Raw genomic sequence first — 18,744 nt, forward strand, 5'->3', positions numbered from 1 at the left:
TAGTTGTTCATGTGCTCCTTGAATTTCACCCTCTTGTTCAGACATTTCAGTACGAGGTCCATCTTTGCAGCAAGCATGTCTGTCTCCTTGACGGTGTGCATGCCTTTGGTTCGGGGTTGGAGGCGTTCTTTGCTCCACCCTTGGTTGGAGACCATCTTCTCGACCAGCGCTGTAGCTTTGATGATGGTGAGGTTGAGAAAGGCTCCTCCAGCAGCAGCGTCGATGTGGGCTCTTGATGTGGGAGTCAGCCCATTGTAGAAGCTTTGGAGGATGAGCCATTCATCCATCCCATAATGAGGACAGGCGAGGATGTATTCTTGCAGCCTCTCCCAAGCTTCAGTGATTGACTCCATCACTGTCTGCTGGAAACTTGAAATTTTCCGTGAAGGGCATTGGTTTTGCCTAGCAGGAAGAACTTCACGCGGAACGCTGTGGAACATTTGTTCCACGTGTTGACAGCTTCCTTGTCCTTGTAGAACCATTGTTTTTCCTTCCCCAAGAGGGAGAAAGGAAACAAACAGAGCCTGATGACACCAGCTGCGATCCCCCGTATTACTATGATTTCACACAGCTCGAGGAAGTTCTGGAGATGTGCGTTGGCATCCTCGTTTGGCTTGACGTAGAATGGGATAGCCTGCACTATGTTAATGAGACTCGATTTGAGCTCAAAGTTCACGTCCCCAACTTCGATGTTGGGTCCGGTGACCACATTGGTGGCTGCAGGGACAGAGAAGTCGCGAAGAGTCTTTTTAGCCATGATGGTTGATGGTGCTTGAACGACTGGTTTGGTTGCTGAGAGAATGATTTGAGGAGGGACGACATGACGTCGGACCCTTCTCACGAGCTTCTTTGGATGTTTTATCCAGTAAGAAAAAACAAAAGCAACATTAGCCTGTATAACCAATAGCTATTTCTTAATTATATTACCAAGATTATGTATTAGTAAATCTTTTAACCAATGCCATCCCCAACAGCGGCACCAGAAATGCTTGTGGGCATTTCTTAGCGTCATCACCAGGACTGTTAATACTTAGCGATGGCACCAAGAAACGCCATGGTGGTATGTCTTAGCGATTACAGATAGAATCCACAAGCGCACGGATATACTGTTGTAGCATTTCACCCGAAGAGTATTCGGGTATCGTTATTTATATTTTCCCATAGGATGACATGGTGCAAAAGAGTTTACTAGATACATAACCAGGACATTATGAATACGCTATAGACTATATTTCATATAGGGGTAAGTTATGATAGAAGACATGAATAAAGGTAATGTGACACACACACAAGCCAAAGTTAAGATAAAGAATAACGAATAAACCAAAGGTTAATAGGAGCATAGGCATACAAAGAATGTCCTAAAAGCATCTGTCAGTGTTTTAGCGCCATGCCCACCGAGGGATACCCCCGAGGTGGTGAGTTTGTAGGTAGGGTGTCACCGAGATCAAGAACTCGAAGGTGCAAAAGAACGCAAGGTTTAGACAGATTCGGGCATCCGAGAGCGTAATACCCTACGTCCTGTGTGGTTTGTATTGCCTTTGATGATGATTCTCCCTGAGGGGGCTCCTGTCCACCCTTATATAGTCTGGAGAATAGGTTTACATGGAAGTCCTAGTTGGGTACAAGCCCAGGAGTCCTACCCGAGTACTTCTCGGGTAGTTTCCTACCATATCCGACTAGTTTCACTACTGTACGAGTAATCCTACTAAATTATGAGTAGCTACAACAGATGTAGGGCGTGGGCCATGTCCCATCCCGTATCCTAAGAGAAGTGTGCCACGTGAACAGTCCCGTGTGCCCGGGTTTGACAAGCCCCGGGCTCTTTATAGCCGAGTACTGCAGGCGCCCGAGTACTTCTGAAGTCGTCTTCGAGTTCTACCAATCTTGTTTATATGGGGTGCAATCAAACTCGCACTCCATATGGGGTAGCCCCCGAGCCTTAGGTTGAATCGTAGAATCAGGCTGAGGGTCAATTTAATCTTAGTCTTCTATCCTTATCTTCCAGCAGATTTGGAAAAATTAGTCGCTGATGACATGTGTCCCGCAGCCCCCGAGCCTTGCATCCAAATCCCCAAGTTTTGGAATAAAGGATCCAAAGAATCATGGCATACAATATATGACGATAATGATTTGATGGTGAACATGGGCAAATTGGTGTAGTAAATTTAAAAACCTCTTTTTTCAGGATGAATTCCTTGAAGAAATGGTGAAACAAATAAAATCCCCAACAAACACTCAAAATTACCTTTCAAATCAATCTTTGTGCCCTGAACCAATGACTAAATAAGACCTCTGGGTAATAATTTGAACAAACCCCTTATTTCAGAATAACATCCCTGAAATAATGGTTAACAAACATCTATCCCAGATAAATCTTAAAAAGCCTCTTGGATCGAGTATTTGTTGAGTAGTTGTACAGTGTCCAGCATGTAAGCATGAGAGCTGTCCCTTGAGGCACGCGGAGTGCCTTTTCCCATCAAGCCCCGGAGCCAGGAGCCTGATGATAAGCATAAAGTAGCTTTAGCAAAACGGTGGCGCTAGACCCTGATAGGAGGATTTGTCCCGATCTTCCGAGAGGTACGGTAAACTTGATTGGTGGAGAACTCGACGTTGATGATCCAAGACTCCAAACGAATAGAACCTCGCAATCACCACACCACTGCTTTGTTGGTTATCACCCGTGTCACACAAATGACCTCGCCACAAAGGCTTATCCCTGCAAGCGCAATCAAGAACACAAGCAAGAATAGGAGATGCAATCAAAAAGACTTGATTATGAGATGGAGTCTCGCAAACCAATGAACGGCGACATTGTTCGATGACAGATTGAATCTAAGCAAAACCCAAACCCTAAAGTGGCGATAGCTACTGAATAAAACAGAGTTAGGAGTGTGCAAGTCCCCTGGACGCAACCCTAACGGGTTCCAACACGGTACACGGGCCAACGGCCCAACAGACGGTGACACAGCACCCTGATAGAATCTGGATGCCCACTTCTATCAATGATTCCCATCGACTCAGGAGGAATTTTGAGGTAGGACCGGTGCCATTGGAAGATCTATGAAATTCTGGTTCCAACCATATATAGAACGTCCAAATCTAACTTCGTATGTGGCCAGGGCGTCAGTTTTGGTGAAGTCAGGTTCTGGAATCCGAGGTGGAGTTGAAGTCGAGTTGGACATGGACTCCTCCTTGGTGTGGACGTCCTATCTCCTCCTCCTTGACTCCTTGGCCTTCTCCAAGTCTTTGTTGGTCCTCTCCATTGTTCCTAATCAATAACACATGCATGGAACCAAGCGTAAGTTCTGAAAAACAATTGCCAAGGTTAGAACGTACCTGGAGGTCCAATTGTCACGCACGTGCTCTAGTGATCGGTCCTTGCATTGTATGTGAAGGAGAGATGTCCTCATCAGCCCCCGAGCCCAGGCATTGGGCAAGTAGCTGCTGGTGCCTGAACAATCAATGAAGCCATCTAGTTGAAGTCGGTCCCAACTAGGATTGTAGTCAAGATAATTAGTCGAAGTAGTCGAACATGTGTAGATCTAGTCGTAAACTAGTAAACTTCTTGCCATGGGAGCGAGGCCCCTTCGCTAACATAGTGTACAAGTCAAAAATAAGTAATATGTTACTAGAAATAAGGGAGCGAGGCCCCTTCAACAAACTTGCATGCATTACCAGTCGTAAACCAGTAGGACGCCGTTGTACTGGAAATATCAGCGCAAGGCTCCTTCAGTAACCCAGGAGACTAGTCAGAAACTAGTAGTTAGTTACTGGAAGTATGGAAGTAAGGCCCCTTCAATAAACTTGCATGTAATACCAGTCGTGAACCAATAAAACGGAGTTGTACTGGAAGCATCCATCTTCAGGCACCAATAGAAGATGTCCCCAGTTGATCAAGGATAAAAACGGCGTAGATGCTCAATATTCCAAGAATACGGTACTTCCTGGCCGTCAGGGTACTGAAGCGATAAGATCCAGGGCCTGTAACCTTATGCATAATGAAAGGTCCTTCCCATCGTGAGTTAAGCTTGTGTAGCCTAGTATCATCTTGGATCCGTCGAAGAACCATATCTCCAACGTTGAAAGAGCATTGTTGAACGTTCCTGTCGTGGTAATGACGAACTCCTTGTAAGTAGTGGGCTGACCGGAACAATACATTGCATCGGATTTCCTCAGCTGAATCAAGCTCGAGATGTCTTGCAGTGTCAGCCTCGCCTTCATCAAACATCTCTAGTTGTGGAGACTTCCACATCACATCAGCTGGTAATATAGCTTCAGACCCGTACATGAGAAAGAAAGGTGATTATCCTATGGCTTTGCTTGGAACTGCATTCACAAGAATCCGAGAACTGATGCGAGTGGAAATTGGATCCCAAATCTGGAATGATGGTGTTGGGGAAGCCAAAGCGGTGTAAGATATCACAGATGAAAGTAACCACTCAATCTGCAGTGAGTATTACGATTGGCTTGTACTCGATCCACTTGGTAAACTTGTTGATGGCCACCAACACGTGTGTGAAACCTCCTAGCGCAGTTGTTATGGGCCCTATCATGTCCAGGCCCAAGCATGCAAACGGCCATGAAGGTGGTATGGTGATGAGGTTATGAGCCACGAGATGAGGCTGTTTGCCAAATAATTGATAGTTGGTACACCGGCGAACGAGTGCTTCGGCATCTGCCAAAGCAGTCAGCCAATAGAAACTAGATCAAAATGCCTTGCTGACTAGTGTGCGAGAAGCCGTGTGATTCCCGCACACGCCCTCGTGAATCTCTTTGCCCTCCTCTGTGCTGACACACTTTATGAGTATGCGTGATGCTGATCCACGCTTGTAAGGTTGTCCCGGACTAGAACATACCCTTTGTTGCGCCATAGGATGTGAGTAGCTTCAGCACTTTTTGGGTCGACGCTGAGGGGTAGTTTGTGCTCCTGGATGTAGTCGATGAAGGCCACCCTCCAGTCGACCTCAATCATCAAGACCTCTCGGTCAGGTTCCTTGGGACCCTGAGCATGGGAACTTGAGTCTGGTGCCCTGATGGAAGAGTGATGCAACTCATGAACAAAAACTCTAGGTGGGATGTTAACTAGATCAAAACCCAGTTTGGAGAGCACATCCGCACCCACATTGTTGTCGCGAATCATATGGTGAATTTCCAGCCCCGAGAACTTTTTCTCGAGCTTGCGTATTTCCATAACGTAGGCATCCATGGTGTCCTTGTTGATGTCCCACTCCTTGTTGACTTGTTGAACCACCAATAAGGAATCACCGTAGATGAGTAGTCGCTTGATGCCTAGGGAGACTGCCAAGTGTAGCCCGTGCAATAATGCCTCGTACTCCGCTTCGTTGTTAGAGACCTCGAATAGTATTTGAAATACGTACTTGAGCTGTTCTCCTCTCGGGCTGATGAAAAGTACTCCTGCACCACCGCCATCGAGCTTGAGTGAGCCATCAAAGTACATGACCCAATGCTCTGGCTGGTTGGTTGGGGCTTCCACTTGGGTTTTTTGCCACTCCACCATGAAATTGACTAGTGCCTATGACTTGATGGCTGTTCGAGGCTTGAAGTCAAGTATGAGGCCTCCCAGCGTCCTGATTGTGGAGGATATCCACCAATGGGAAGTCGGAGACCACCAGGATATTGTATGCATCGATGTAGTGGTGAAGCTTCCTAGAAGTGATGAGTATACCGTAAAGTATTTTCTGAATCGTTGGGTAATGAACCTTAGATTTAGAGAGGACTTTGCTGATGAAGTAGACTGGTCACTGCACCTTAAAGGCATGGTCTTCCTCCTGGAGTTCCACCACGACTGCCGTGCTGACGATGTGAGTAGTCGCGGCGATGTAGAGTAGTAGATTCTCGCCTAGTTGGGGAGCCATCAGGATGGGTGGCAATTGCAAATGGTGCTTGAGATCTTGTAGCGCCTGGTTTGCCTCCTCGGTCCACTTGAACTTGTTGTGGAGCTTGAGCAATTTGAAGAAGGGAAGTCCCCTTTCTCCAAGTCGGGAGATGAATCGATTCAAAACTGCCATGCAGCCTGTGAGCTTCTGGATGTCCTTTATCATCCTCGATGACTAACAATGAACCCGAGTAGCTTTCGTTGTGGCACACCAAAGACGCACTTCATCAGGTTAAGCTTCCATCAAAACCGTCGCAAGCTGTTGAATGTATCCTCGAGATCAGTGATGAACTCATCGTTGGATCTGGTCTTGATGACCACATCATCCACGTAAGCTTCAACATTGCAGTGTAGCTGGTCCGCAAGGCATAGTTGGATGGCCCGTTGGTAGGTGGCTCCTGTGTTCTTCAACCCGAATGACATTGTAGTGTATGCGTATGCTCCAAAGAAGGTGATGAATGCTGTTTTGATCCGATCTTTCTTTTTGAGAGTTATATGATGGTAGCTCGAGTAGCAGTCGAGGAAGGAGAGCAAGACGCAACCAGCAGTGTTTATTAAGATCAGTATAATCCACACACATCCTCCATTCATTATTATTCTTTTTCAAGGCTAGTACAGGGTTAGCTAACCACTCGGGGTAGTACACTTCTTTAATAAAACTAGCTGTGAGTAGTTTTGCTAGCTCTTTCTTGATGGCCTCCCTCTTGTCGGGGGCGAAGCATCGTAGTCGTTGCTTCTTTGGAGTGGCTTTTGGGTCGACTTTTAGGCAATGCTCAATCAACTCCTTGGGCACCCCTGGCATATCTGCTGGTTTCCATGCGAATATATCCTGTTAGCCCTATTGAAGCTGATGAGCGTGCTTTCCTATCTGTCCCCTAAGCCACCCCCGATCAAAGAAGTATTGGACGGGTTGCTCTCTTGCAGCTAGATAGCCTTGATGCCGATGTCGCTGGGGTTGGGTTTAGCCCTTGACTGGCTGGGCCACTGGTTGGAGATCTCCATCTCTGATTTGGTCAGCTTTAGCGCAGCCGCGAGTACTTCTATAGACGGCTCTGGCACGCGTGATGTCGTGGCGTACTCAATCGCTTCACGGTCGCAGTCGTACGACTTCGTCACATCACCACAGAGTGTGAGTACGCCTATCTTGCCTAGCATTTTGAGTAGCAAGTAGACGTAGTGGGGCACGGCCATGAATTTGGCTAGTGCCGGTCTGCAAAAGATGGCATGGTATGATGAGTCAAAATCTGCCACCTCGAACTTGATGTACTCGGTGCGGTAGTTATCTTTCATCCCAAAGGTGACTGGCAGGACCACTGACCCGAGTGGTGTAGCCGCGTTACCCGGGATGATGCCGTAGAATGGAGCTTTGATGCGAGTGAGCATCTTGGAGATGTCTAGTCCCATCATCTTCACAGTACTCGTGAAAAGCAGGTTGAGGCTGCTCCCGCCATCGATGAGTGTCAGGGATGCATCCCCTGGGTACCGTAAGGAAGCTACCCGTGAGGAAAAAGAAGTCTGATTCCTACTAGGATTCCACTGTAATCCTATTAGGACTCATACCTTGTAATCCTACTAGGACTCCTACCTTGTAATCCTACTAAGAACCCTGTCCCCTGGAATGTATAAAGGAGGGTAGGAATACCTAGATAGGTAGAGAGAACTAACAGAGAATCAACAGATAGCGCCAACAGGCAACTCAACACCCAAGCGCAGGGCGCAATATACAACACCCCAAAACAGAATGTAGGGTATTATACTACTCTAGCGGCCCGAACCAATCTAAATTTGTGTCTTGTGTCCTTACGTTCACCTTCAAGTTCCAGATCTGGCAATCCCTCACCAAATAATCACCTACCTTAGGGTATCCCCAGGTAGGCCGACAGTAAAAACACCGATAGCTGGCGCCCACCATGGGGCCGATCCTCGCAATCATTGGGCGAATTTGAAGGACCTCTTCATCAATATCAATCCACTCAAGGTGGCGGATTGCTACTTCATACATATGCATCGGTGGTCGATTCATCGCGTTCAAGATCGGATCCTTCAGCAAACGGCTACATCGACCTCGACTACTCGGCTTGACTTCACCTCGTGCTGCAACATCGACGAACCGCGGCCGCGACCTTGACGACCCGGTTCAACTTCGGCTTGTGCCGCAATGTCCGTGCGCAGCAGCGATGAGTTCGACTACTTTGACTTCACGAGAAGGCTCGGCGGCCCGCCGGCAATCACTTCGACTTTGCGAGGACGATTGGTGGCCAGCCGACGACTACTTCAACTACTCATCTAAACTAGAAACTAGTCGAGGGCAAGCCTCACAGCAACGACTACATCAACTACTCATCTCGACTTGAAAACTAGTCGAAATCGACTCCAACTGGTCGAGCTTCATCAACAAACCGTCGCAGCTCCATCAACGAGCTTCACGGCTTCGTCGACATTCGTCCACGAATCAAGCTAAGTGACTTATACCTTTTTCGACTTGTTCTTCATAAGATCGGCTAACTTTTTGGGTACGCCTCTCGACGGGCATTGAAAACCTCCAGAGCTACACTTCACCGACTACTTATCCATGTACGTCTCTCGACAGGCATTGAAACCCTCCAGAGCTACACTTCGCCGACTACCTATCTGTGTACGTCTCTCGACGGGCATTGAAACCCTCCAGAGCTACACTTCGCCGACTACTTATCCGTGTATGACTCTTGATGGGCATTGAAACCCTCCAGAGCTACACTTCGTCGGCTACCTTTTGCGCACTGCACATCCTCTTTGTCCCATGATGACTACTTTCTACTCGTTGTCTCCTCTTAACGGTCGCTAATCTACTCGAGTAGCAAATGCCTTAATCCATGAAACCTCGAGTCTCCAGTCATGACCTAAGCGACCCGTCCTCTATAAGCGAAGGCTAGAGACCTAAGCGACTTGTACATGCTATGGGCGAAGGCTAAACTGGGACCGGGTGAAAGTAAAGGGTGGACTACTCGGGAGATTTAAATGGCCTAAAAAAGAGCTCGACACAGCAATTTTTACACCAAATAAATTTTCTTGTCTTCACATTATTACTGAGCACTACTCGGTATCTTCGCATCATGCTACATAATGTATGCATTGTCTTTTTTCAGATCAAGCTTCGGCAACAACCCTCTAGGCAGCACGACGTGCCATCACAGTTCCGCTAGTTCCCAGGCTCGGGGGCTGGGCGATGCACACTACTCGACATGGCTCCTTCGGCTCTCCTGGCTCGTAAGCTTGGGGGCTGGACGCCGCAAAACTACTCGAAGACGACTCATATGAAGACTGAGAGTGCAGAAGAAACCCTAAGTCACCGCACGGTTAAATAAATTAGCAGGAGGCTCAATTTCACTGTGCAAAAGGCAAAGAGTTTTTCTCGGGATTTCAGAGTGACACTAATGCCACGATTCTTGGATCCTTTTTCCGAAGCTAAGGGTTTTGGATTCAAGGCTCGGGAGCTGCAGGATATGTGTCATTGACTATTTATTTTTTGAATATATTCGAAAAGTAAGCAAGGAAGATTCAAGACTAATTTGACTCTCAGCTTGATTCTTCGATTCAACCTAAGACTCAGGGGCTACTCCATATGGAGTGCGATTTTCCATCGCACCCCATACAAAAGAAGACTTGAAGCTATTCGGGCATGAGCACCTCATAGCCTCAATGCAACCAAGGAAGTACTCGAAGAAGACCTTCAAGATGGAGTTTCAGAAGAAGCCGAAGACTACTTCAGAAGTACTTGAAATGCCTGCAGTACTCGGCTATGAAGAGCTTGGAGGCTTATCAGGGATAGATCCCCTAGGTGCCGCAAGGAAGCTACCCATGAGAAAAAAGAAGTCTGATACCTACTAGGATTCTACTGTAATCCTATTAGGACTCATACCTTGTAATCCTACTAGGACTCCTACCTTGTAATCCTACTAGGAACCCCATCCCCTGGAATATATAAAGGAGGGCAGGAATACCTAGATAGGCAGAGAGAACCAACAGAGAATCAACAGAGAGCAGCCAACAGGCAACTCAACACCCAAGCGCAGGGCGCAATATACAACACCCCAAAACAGGATGTAGGGTATTACGCTACTCTAGCGGCCCGAACCTGTCTAAATTTGTGTCTTGTGCCCTTGCGTTCACCTTCAAGTTCCAGATCCGGCGATCCCTCACCAAACAATCACCTACCTTAGGGTATCCCTAGGTAGGCTGATGGTAAAAACACCGACAATAAGTACTCGGGTTAGCTGTGAGCCCGCCACAATAGGATCTATGATGAGCGGGAATTTTCCCGGCTCGGAGAAGCTAGTCCATTGATCATCCCTAGAAAAGTAGATCGGGACCTCGCTGTATCTTAGAGGCCTTGTCGTGGCCAGCTCCACAGAGAGTATTTCGCACAGGGTTAACTTCTGCGTGCGCTTGGAGTGAATCCACCATCTCTGCCAAAGATTACATTGACGACGTTCTTTGGATCCTGAAAGTCTTGAGCACCGACTTGTCACCTCCCTCATCATCCTCCTGGTCCTTTCGCTTTCCTCCCTGAGGGAGGGGTGGTGCATTGAGTGACTTGCGGATGGTGACGCACGCGAAGAGCGTGTGTCTCAACTTCAGGTGTATCGAGCACTGTTTGTGCATGACTTGCTCGTATCATGCTTGGTTCTTCCCCAACTTCTTGCCATGCGGATTGCGCTCAACGTCCGTGACTTCTTGGTCTAGCTTGCGCTTTCAGGTGTTCCCCGAGTGGTTCCACTGGCTTTTGTCGAAGTGGCCATTGCCATTAGCTTTCTTGTCGTGGTTGCGCTTGGGAAAGCGGTCATTCTCCTTGTCCTCCTGGTCAGCCCACCATGCTATCATGTCACGCAGCTAAACGGCAGTAGTCGGGCAATTGCACCCAAAGTCGTCGTATGTGTGCTTCGAGAAGAGCCCATTCTGGAAGTAGGGGATGACGTCTTCATCGGTGATGTTGGCGATGGTGGCGCGCGTGTCAAAGAAACACTGTGTATAGGACCTCAGGGTCTCATTCATCTCTTGCTTCACCTGGGACAGGTCGTGGCGAGTGCCCGCCCTTATCATGGATCCCAGGAAGTTATCGATGAAGGCCTGCTTGAGGTCCTCCCATGAGTTGATCGAGTTTGGCTTGAGCCTTTCAAGCAACATGAGGGGTGCGGACTCCAGAGCCACCGGGAAGTAGAGAGCTTTGGTGGAGTTGGATCCCCCTGAAACTTCAATAGCAATGAAGTAGCATCGAATCCACTGGCGTGGGTCCTACTTATCGTCGTACTTGAGAATTCCGACTGGTTTGAAGTTTGGGTAGGACTTGTCGGTGATGCTGGTGGTGAAGGCGGGGAAGCGGTCGCTGTCATCATCATCGTGGTGCCTGCCGGTACGGTCCCTTCTCCTCGCTTCAATAACAAACCGCGCGTCACGGCCTTTGTTGATCTTCTACCTGAGGTCAATTGTGGGAGCATCATGAAGGTTGGCCTCGAGTGGATCTTGGTCTTGATGCCTTGCACCACGCTGGTTGCAAGTGGGTTATTGTACTTCTTCATTGTTGCCATGCGCGAATAGGTGGCCCTCGTTGTGCTGGCAGTTGTCATTCCTCCGGCTCCCGGGGCCTCCTCTGGGGGTGCGACAGACATGAGCGGTTTCGCCATGGCGCTCAAACCTCAAGGGTGGAATCCGAGTGGAAGACACTTGATGTTGCCCATCGAGTTGCACGAGTGCGCGCTGGGTCAAATACTGTAGCCTTTGTATCTGAGGATTGGGTGGGAGTTGTTGAGCTAAGAGTGCTACTTCTGTGATGGTGCCAATCGGCGTACGGTACTCGCAATTCGCGACTGCTCCAAAAGCGTTGTTGAGATCCTTTGGTTTGCGGGTGCGATTCTGCGTGTTGCGCTTGCGTTGAGCACGCTTGGCGTTCTTTGCCCACCAGATCCAATGGTGCTCCTCGTCTTTATCTTAGGGAGCGTCAGCTGTGGGCTCATCGACTGAGATGTCCACGAGTTGTTCATTATCATACTAGGTGCCAAGCTCGTCTTCCTCTGCATTGCGAAGGAAGGCCATGCAGACTTGATGATCCGGTGAGTGGTTAGCCCTAAGGCTGTACTCGAGTAGCTCTATGCTACTTTCTCCTTCTTCCGCATTAGGAGAAAGAGGTCTACCCTCTTGGAAGGGTAGTTCCTGCGTGAAGGCCAAAAGGCAGGACTTGTATCCGAGTAGTTCGGAGGGCTCAAAGCCCTTCTAGTACATGAAGCGTCCTTGTGGTGTTGAAGTGATGGTTAAACCAGGAAGCAACCCAAAATAGATTCAATGTGGCTGTCGGGTTGCGAGTGGTTTTCAAGGGTGGGGGCCGCCCGACAAGCGGTGACTCCCTCATCACCGAGTCCTTTTCGGATCCAGCTTGAAAGTGTGGTACTGCACGGGGAGTACTCTTCATTGAAACCTGAGTAGATGTCGAAAACGGGGGCCTCCCGGCAAGCGATGGCGCCTGCGTCCTTGATCTTGAGCAGCAGATCCAAATCCTCCTCCAAGTCGGAGAGGGATTTAGATCGTGAGGTCTTTTCAGATCGGTTTGAATCTGACCTGAGTAGATCTGGTGCGTCATGAGTGGAAGTCGCGTTGAAAACAGACATCTTTTCAATCTGTTGGGCCAGATCGGGAAGCAGCATGTCATCGAGGTTGTCGATAAAGTCATCTAGATCGCTGCTTGAAGTTGATGAAGAAGCCTATGGCTCCTTGGAGTTGGCTATTGAAGCCACCCAAACCCTTGGCGACGCACATCCAGGAGCCGAAGATGAAAGTCGTGCCCTCGTCGAGCACGGCGCTGGTGAAGTTGAAGGATGCCATCAAATTCTCCGATGGATGCTCGATGAACACACCTACCTAGCGCACCGGCTGTCAGTGTTTTACCACCACACCCACCGAGGGATACTCCCGAGGTGGTGAGTTTGTAGGTAGGGTGTCACCGAGATCAGGAACTCAAAGGTGCAAAGGAACGCAAGGTTTAGACAGGTTCGAGGCGCCGAGAGCGTAATACCCTATGTCCTTGTGGTTTATATTGCCTTTGATGATGATTCTCCCAGAGCGGGTCCCTGTCCACCCTTATGTAGTCTAGGGGGACAGGTTTACGTGGAAGTCCTAGTCGGGTACAAGCCAGGAGTCCTACCCGAGTACTTCTCGAGTAGTTTCCTACCGTGTCCAACTAGTTTCACTACTGTATGAGTAATCCTACTGCATTACGAGTAGTTACAACAGATGTAGGGCGTGGGCCATGTCCCATCCCGTATCCTAGGAGAAGTGTGCCACGTGGACAGTCCCGTGTAGTCGGGTCTGATAGCACTATTCATACAAGCAAGGGTTACACAAGATACATGGTTAGGGTTCAGAGCTAAGGCTTAGAACATCAGGGAGAATGTCCCGCACCGGTGTACAACTAGTACCGTTACATCTTTTAGAACTCATAGACTGTAAACAAACATGGGGGACTATACTAACCACAGCAAAGCTGCCGTAGCGGATGGACAGGGCTGTCACCACCTACCGTCTACCCCTACAACACCATGGAGCATGGTCATATTCGAAGGATCCCGCATACCTAGGTGCCACGCCCGAGTATGAAGTCACTACCCTAGCGCCCTCAGGTCTCCCACCCTTCGGATGGACCAGTAAAGCACTAAGGCAAGCCCAAAGGCATGACGAACCGATATCCTTACTTAGAACATTTGGCCTAACCACATATAAAGCATAACTTATGGAAGAACAAAGCATCGTATGATAAACTATCAAGATAGCATAGCAACCATGACTAAGCTTTGCATTACAAATAGGATATTGACAAGTCAAATACAAGGCCATACCGGAGGCTGAGGATTGCTCAACGACCTCGAGGATGACTAGACTCGCTAAAGAGAAGGTCTAGCCTCGCTCCACTACCCTAAGGAGTACAAGTCAGAAAAGTGAGAGAGGAAGAGAGGCTTCCAAGGTGTGGTATGTGTGAATGAGGGGGGAGGCCTCCTTTTATAGCCTCCAAGGGCGGTTCCCACCATCTTTATGTTTGGAAACCTTAGCCACGGCCTTGAGGAAGCGTAGGGGGTACTCCACATCAAAATGCACTGGACGGGAGTCCATCTAGGTTCGGCCGACCCAAGGGTTCGGCCGACCCTAGGTGGAGCCTCGCCGGCTCTACCTTCCTGTAGCCAGCTGACATGTGGGCCCTAGCGACGATCCTTGGTGATTTGTGCCTTGGTGCACCTATTTTGTTTGGTTTGTGGGCCCTCCTTGTAAGTGTGATGCAGGATAGGATCTTCTGCGTATTTCTATTGCATCTTCTGCGTGTTTTTTTTCTTCTTCCGCACTTGTATCCCTGAAATCAAATATCTTCCAATACATGTGGAACTAGGTTATTATAAATGAAATATGTGAGTAAGAGGTATGATTTTCCTTTATTTGTGAGTATAGTTGATAGTCAGATTTCGCATTTAAGGACCGTCAACAGCGTACCTGACTCTGGAGAGGTATTGAATGAGCATGGTTCTCATGGTATTTCAAGAATGAAGCTACCATGTTCATCTATGGACTCCTTTCATTAGGATTCCAGAGTCGGTGCCTCACAAAATTCCATGGCCCATGGATTCTCCATCTTAAGAGATTCATCATGAGAGATCATGGTCAAGAACAACGTACTCTGGGCCAACGGGAAGAGGCTCAAACTCGATCGAGGGTGATGATGATCATTCATCATCAGAAAGGTGAAGGATTTCTTCCAAGTCATCCTCTTCAGGAGCGGCAGATTTTGCATCCTCAAAGAGAACAGGCTTGGATGATACAAATGGAGATACATGCATCATCCTAATGAGCGGGTTTTGCTTGGGAAGAGGCTTCGCCATAGGATTTTCTAAGCAAGAGGTAGCGGTGGCAGAAGCGATTTTCCTAAGCTTTTCATCTAGGCTCACTCGAGATACATTTTTCCCGACGAGCTTTCTAGAGGGTAGCCTAGGAGGAGATCAAAATTGATGACATAGTAGATGTGGAAATCTAAGCGCACCTCGATTTTTTCTATGGTGATCGGCACATCCCTTGCAATCCCCCAACATTCAAAGAAGAGTCCCGAGGGACTTCTGAGGTATTTGTCAATCAGGGTTAGAGGCTTGTTACCCACTAGAATGTTCACGAGGTATTCGGATATGATACAAGCCTCGGCAGCAGGGTAATGAAGGCCTTCTATGGCATTTCCCTTCATAGTGCAAGGGATGGTTGTGGAGGTTGAGCTAATCCGAATCACTTTGGAGGTATGCTTTACCTCCTTCAACCAACCCATTCTGGCTGCACGGTGGGAAACAATATCGAGGGTCTCATGAAGACAAAACAATGCCGTAGGCTTCTTGTGCCTAAGATGATTCGAGGTATTTCTAATGTTTCCTAAAGGATCATCCTCAAATCAAGAAGAGAACTCCGAAGGTTGAATTTCTTCTTCCTTTGGTGTTCGTGGTTTGGGAGAGGGCTGAATAGATGAATCTTGGGATATGAAAGGTGAAAGCTCGGATCTGGCTGTTGAGAGACTCTCATGCCTCGACTCGGATTCCTCTCGGCGGGGTTCATTATGGACGGTCGGGAACCGCATCATTTTTCATTCATATGAATATCTTCTGCGTTTCACTCAAGTGGGCATTGTTTTTTCATTCATACGAATACCTTCAGCCATTCGCTCGAGAGGGCATCATTTTTTCATTCATACGAATACCTTCGCCCTTTCGCTCGAGAGGGCATCATTTTTCATTCGTACGAGTACCTTCAGCATTTCGCTCAAGAGGGCATCATTTTTTATTCTCTAAAGTGAAGGTAAGGGGTGATGAGCCTGTCAGACCCGGGACTACGGGACTGTGTACATAACGTAGTTCATACAGGATTAGGGAATAGGACATGTCCTATACCTTATCTGTGTTGTATTCTACTCGCATGCGAAGTAGGACTAGTCGATACAGAAGGAAACTACTCGAGTTGTACTCGAGTACGATTCCTTGGCTAGCATTGGACTAGGATTCATGTAACCCTAATCTCCTGGATATATAAGGGCGGGTAGGGACCCCCTCAAAACATAACATTAACACCCAAGACAATACAAACCACCATACAGGATGTAGGGTATTACGCACATTGCGGCCTAAACCTGTCTAAACTTTGTGTTCCTTGCACCTTCGAGTTCCTGATCTCGGCGTCTCCCAACCTAAACTTACCACCTCGGGTATACCCCTCGGTGGGTAGCCGGTAAAACACCGACAGCTGGCACGCCAGGTAGGGGAGCGCATCGAAGATACACCGGCCAACTCGATGGCATCGTTCAAGTTCACCATTGATGTGCCCCCTCAGGGCACGATGTTTGTTTTTGGCTCGTGGGTCTGCGTCGCAGATGGTGCGGGCAGTTTCCATCGATTCCTCATCAACATGAAGCCGAAAACACCCGCGGCGAGTTTTCATAGCGACCTCGATGAGTTTGTCGATAATCTCGATGACTTGTCAATCCATGGTTTTGCTACGAGGACTGAGGAGGAGTTTGCTTTCGGTGCGACTTCGTCCGGCGTCGCAACAACCTTGCTTGGGTTGGACTCGTTCCAATCTGAGGTCTTGCGTAGCTGACCACGACTCGGTCTACGCAAATTGGCCACTGATCTTCAGGAGGCCAACAACCCCGAGTCCCTCTCCACATTGGAGAAGGACTTGGACTCTTTGCTCCAAATCGGAAAGCCCAAAGACATCACATGCCGGGGGGCCTCAGGTTGTTTTGGTCACAACGGTCTGACAATCACCTCTACTCGAGAGGGCCGTTTCATGCATTGGCAAGGCATGAAATTCCTTGATCTACTCGAGGCCGAAGACCGACTTGTGGCACACCTTGAGCCCTTGCCTTTTCAGGAGGGCAGGCCATTAGCCACCATGGCAGAAGAGTCAACTGAGCTAGTCAAGGCGAGCTCTGATGAGCTCATCTCATGCCAGGTGTTGATGGTGGAAGAAGGCGAGGATGATGACGACTTGCCCATCGTCGAATTTGATGCGATATCTGAAGATGAAGCCACAGCCAACGCCGGCGATGAAAACGACACCAATCATGAGGCACGGAGGGCTAGGAACCGAGCTCACGCAGTCTGGCGAAGGAGGGTCAATGAGCGCATGTGATCTATGCATCGCGAGCTGGACGCCGAATTTGCTATCGTAAGCGAGCGGGGTTTTAGGACTCCGGTGGCCAACATCGCCAGGGTAACTGCTATACTCGAGCGCAGTAACGATCCAAATCTGCGTCAAGCACTTCGCAACGCGCAGAGGGCTTGGGTTCAACTCGATCAACACAACCCGGCATCCACCATCAGGGAAGAGCGCGTGGGTGAAAGCCGCAGCCAGGCTCCCAGTCGAACGGCAGGTAGCCGTCCTCGATCTCAGCGCAGCAGCCACCTCTTGGAGGCAACCCGCGACTGGCCAATCACCCTAACCCTCCAGAAGACCTGCGCCAGCGAATCAACGAAGGACGCGATGCGCGATCCATAATCGATTCCAGGCGCAGAGACCGCGAAGTAGCCGAGATAGAGGGTACTGAATGCAGCGATCGTTTTCCAGCTTTCTCCGCACGGTTCAGCAGTTACAAGTACCCTGCACCGCTCACGTGGTTGGAGAGCCTCAGCAACAACTCGATCAACTCCTGGGAGCGGCTCAAGAAGGTCTTCATCGACAACTTTCAGGGGACGATCACTCGCGCAGGTACTCGTCACAATCTTGCTCAATGTAAACAGGAACATAACGAGCTCCTACGGTCCTATACACACCATTTCTTCGATGTCCTCGCCATCATTGCGTATATCTCGGAGGAAGACATCATCAACTGCTTCTACAACGGCATCACCGACCCAGGCATCTACAGAGACTTTGGGCGGAACAGACCAAAAACTGTTACAGGACTTCGTGACATGATGCACGACTAGTCCGAGCAAGAGGAAAAGATGTAGGAGCGGTTCCCGAGGTGCAATGATAGCAACCCGAGGCGTCCAAATGACAACCGTACCGACAAGAGCCAGTGGGACTACTCAGGTCCATCCTGAAAGCGCAAGCCAGACGATCTTATCGCAGCTGTGGACCGTCCCTCATGAGGCAAGAAGACAACGACGTAGGAGGAGTTCGAAAAGCTCCTGCAGAAGAAATGCCCATGGCATCCAGGTGCCAATCATGCGGCAATTGATTGCTACCACCTCCGGAGGACATTTAGCAATCCCGGCGGCGGCAAGAAGAACAAGCCAGCGGACAAAGAACCTGAAGAGGATGATCAAGGGAACAAATCGCACAACGCGAAGTTCCAGGATGCCTCAAAGACCGTCAACGTCATCTTCGGGGGAGATGGAGACTTCGGTTCCAGGCGGGAACAGAAACTGCTTCTCCGGGAGATCATGTCTGTCGAGCTGGCGGTACCACAACCACTCCATTGGTCGGAGTTCCCATCTCGTTCTCATGCGATGATCAGTGGACAAGCTTCTCGGAGCCCGGTAAGTTCCCCCTGGTCCTACATCCGGTGGTTGCAGAAGTCAGGCTCATCAAAGTGCTCATCGACGGCGGGAGTGGTCTCAACCTCATCTTCACCAGCACTTTGCAAAAGATGGGTCTGGACTTGATGGACTTGCTTGTTCCAAGCAAGTCTCCTTTCTACGGCATTGTCCTAGGTAATGTGGTGCATCCACTTGGCACGGTGGTTCTTCCAGTCACCTTCGGCACAAGGGAGAACTACCGCACCGAGTTCATCAAATTCGAAGTTGCCAACTTCGAATCTTCTTATCATACAATACTGGGCCGACCGGCACTCGCCA

At 49.0% G+C, this 18,744-nt stretch overlaps 1 non-coding gene across 1 annotated transcript; it reads left to right on the plus strand.

The window, feature by feature from the left end:
* The first annotated feature begins 285 nt into the window (after nucleotides 1-285).
* On the plus strand, nucleotides 286-391 carry LOC112879192. The gene has a single exon (XR_003226014.1). It is a non-coding gene; the product is annotated as a small nucleolar RNA R71 (small nucleolar RNA).
* Nucleotides 392-18,744: the final 18,353 nt, after the last annotated feature.

This window comes from Panicum hallii, chromosome 1 (genome assembly GCF_002211085.1).
Source record: "Panicum hallii strain FIL2 chromosome 1, PHallii_v3.1, whole genome shotgun sequence".
In the NCBI taxonomy this organism is placed as follows: domain Eukaryota; kingdom Viridiplantae; phylum Streptophyta; class Magnoliopsida; order Poales; family Poaceae; genus Panicum; species Panicum hallii.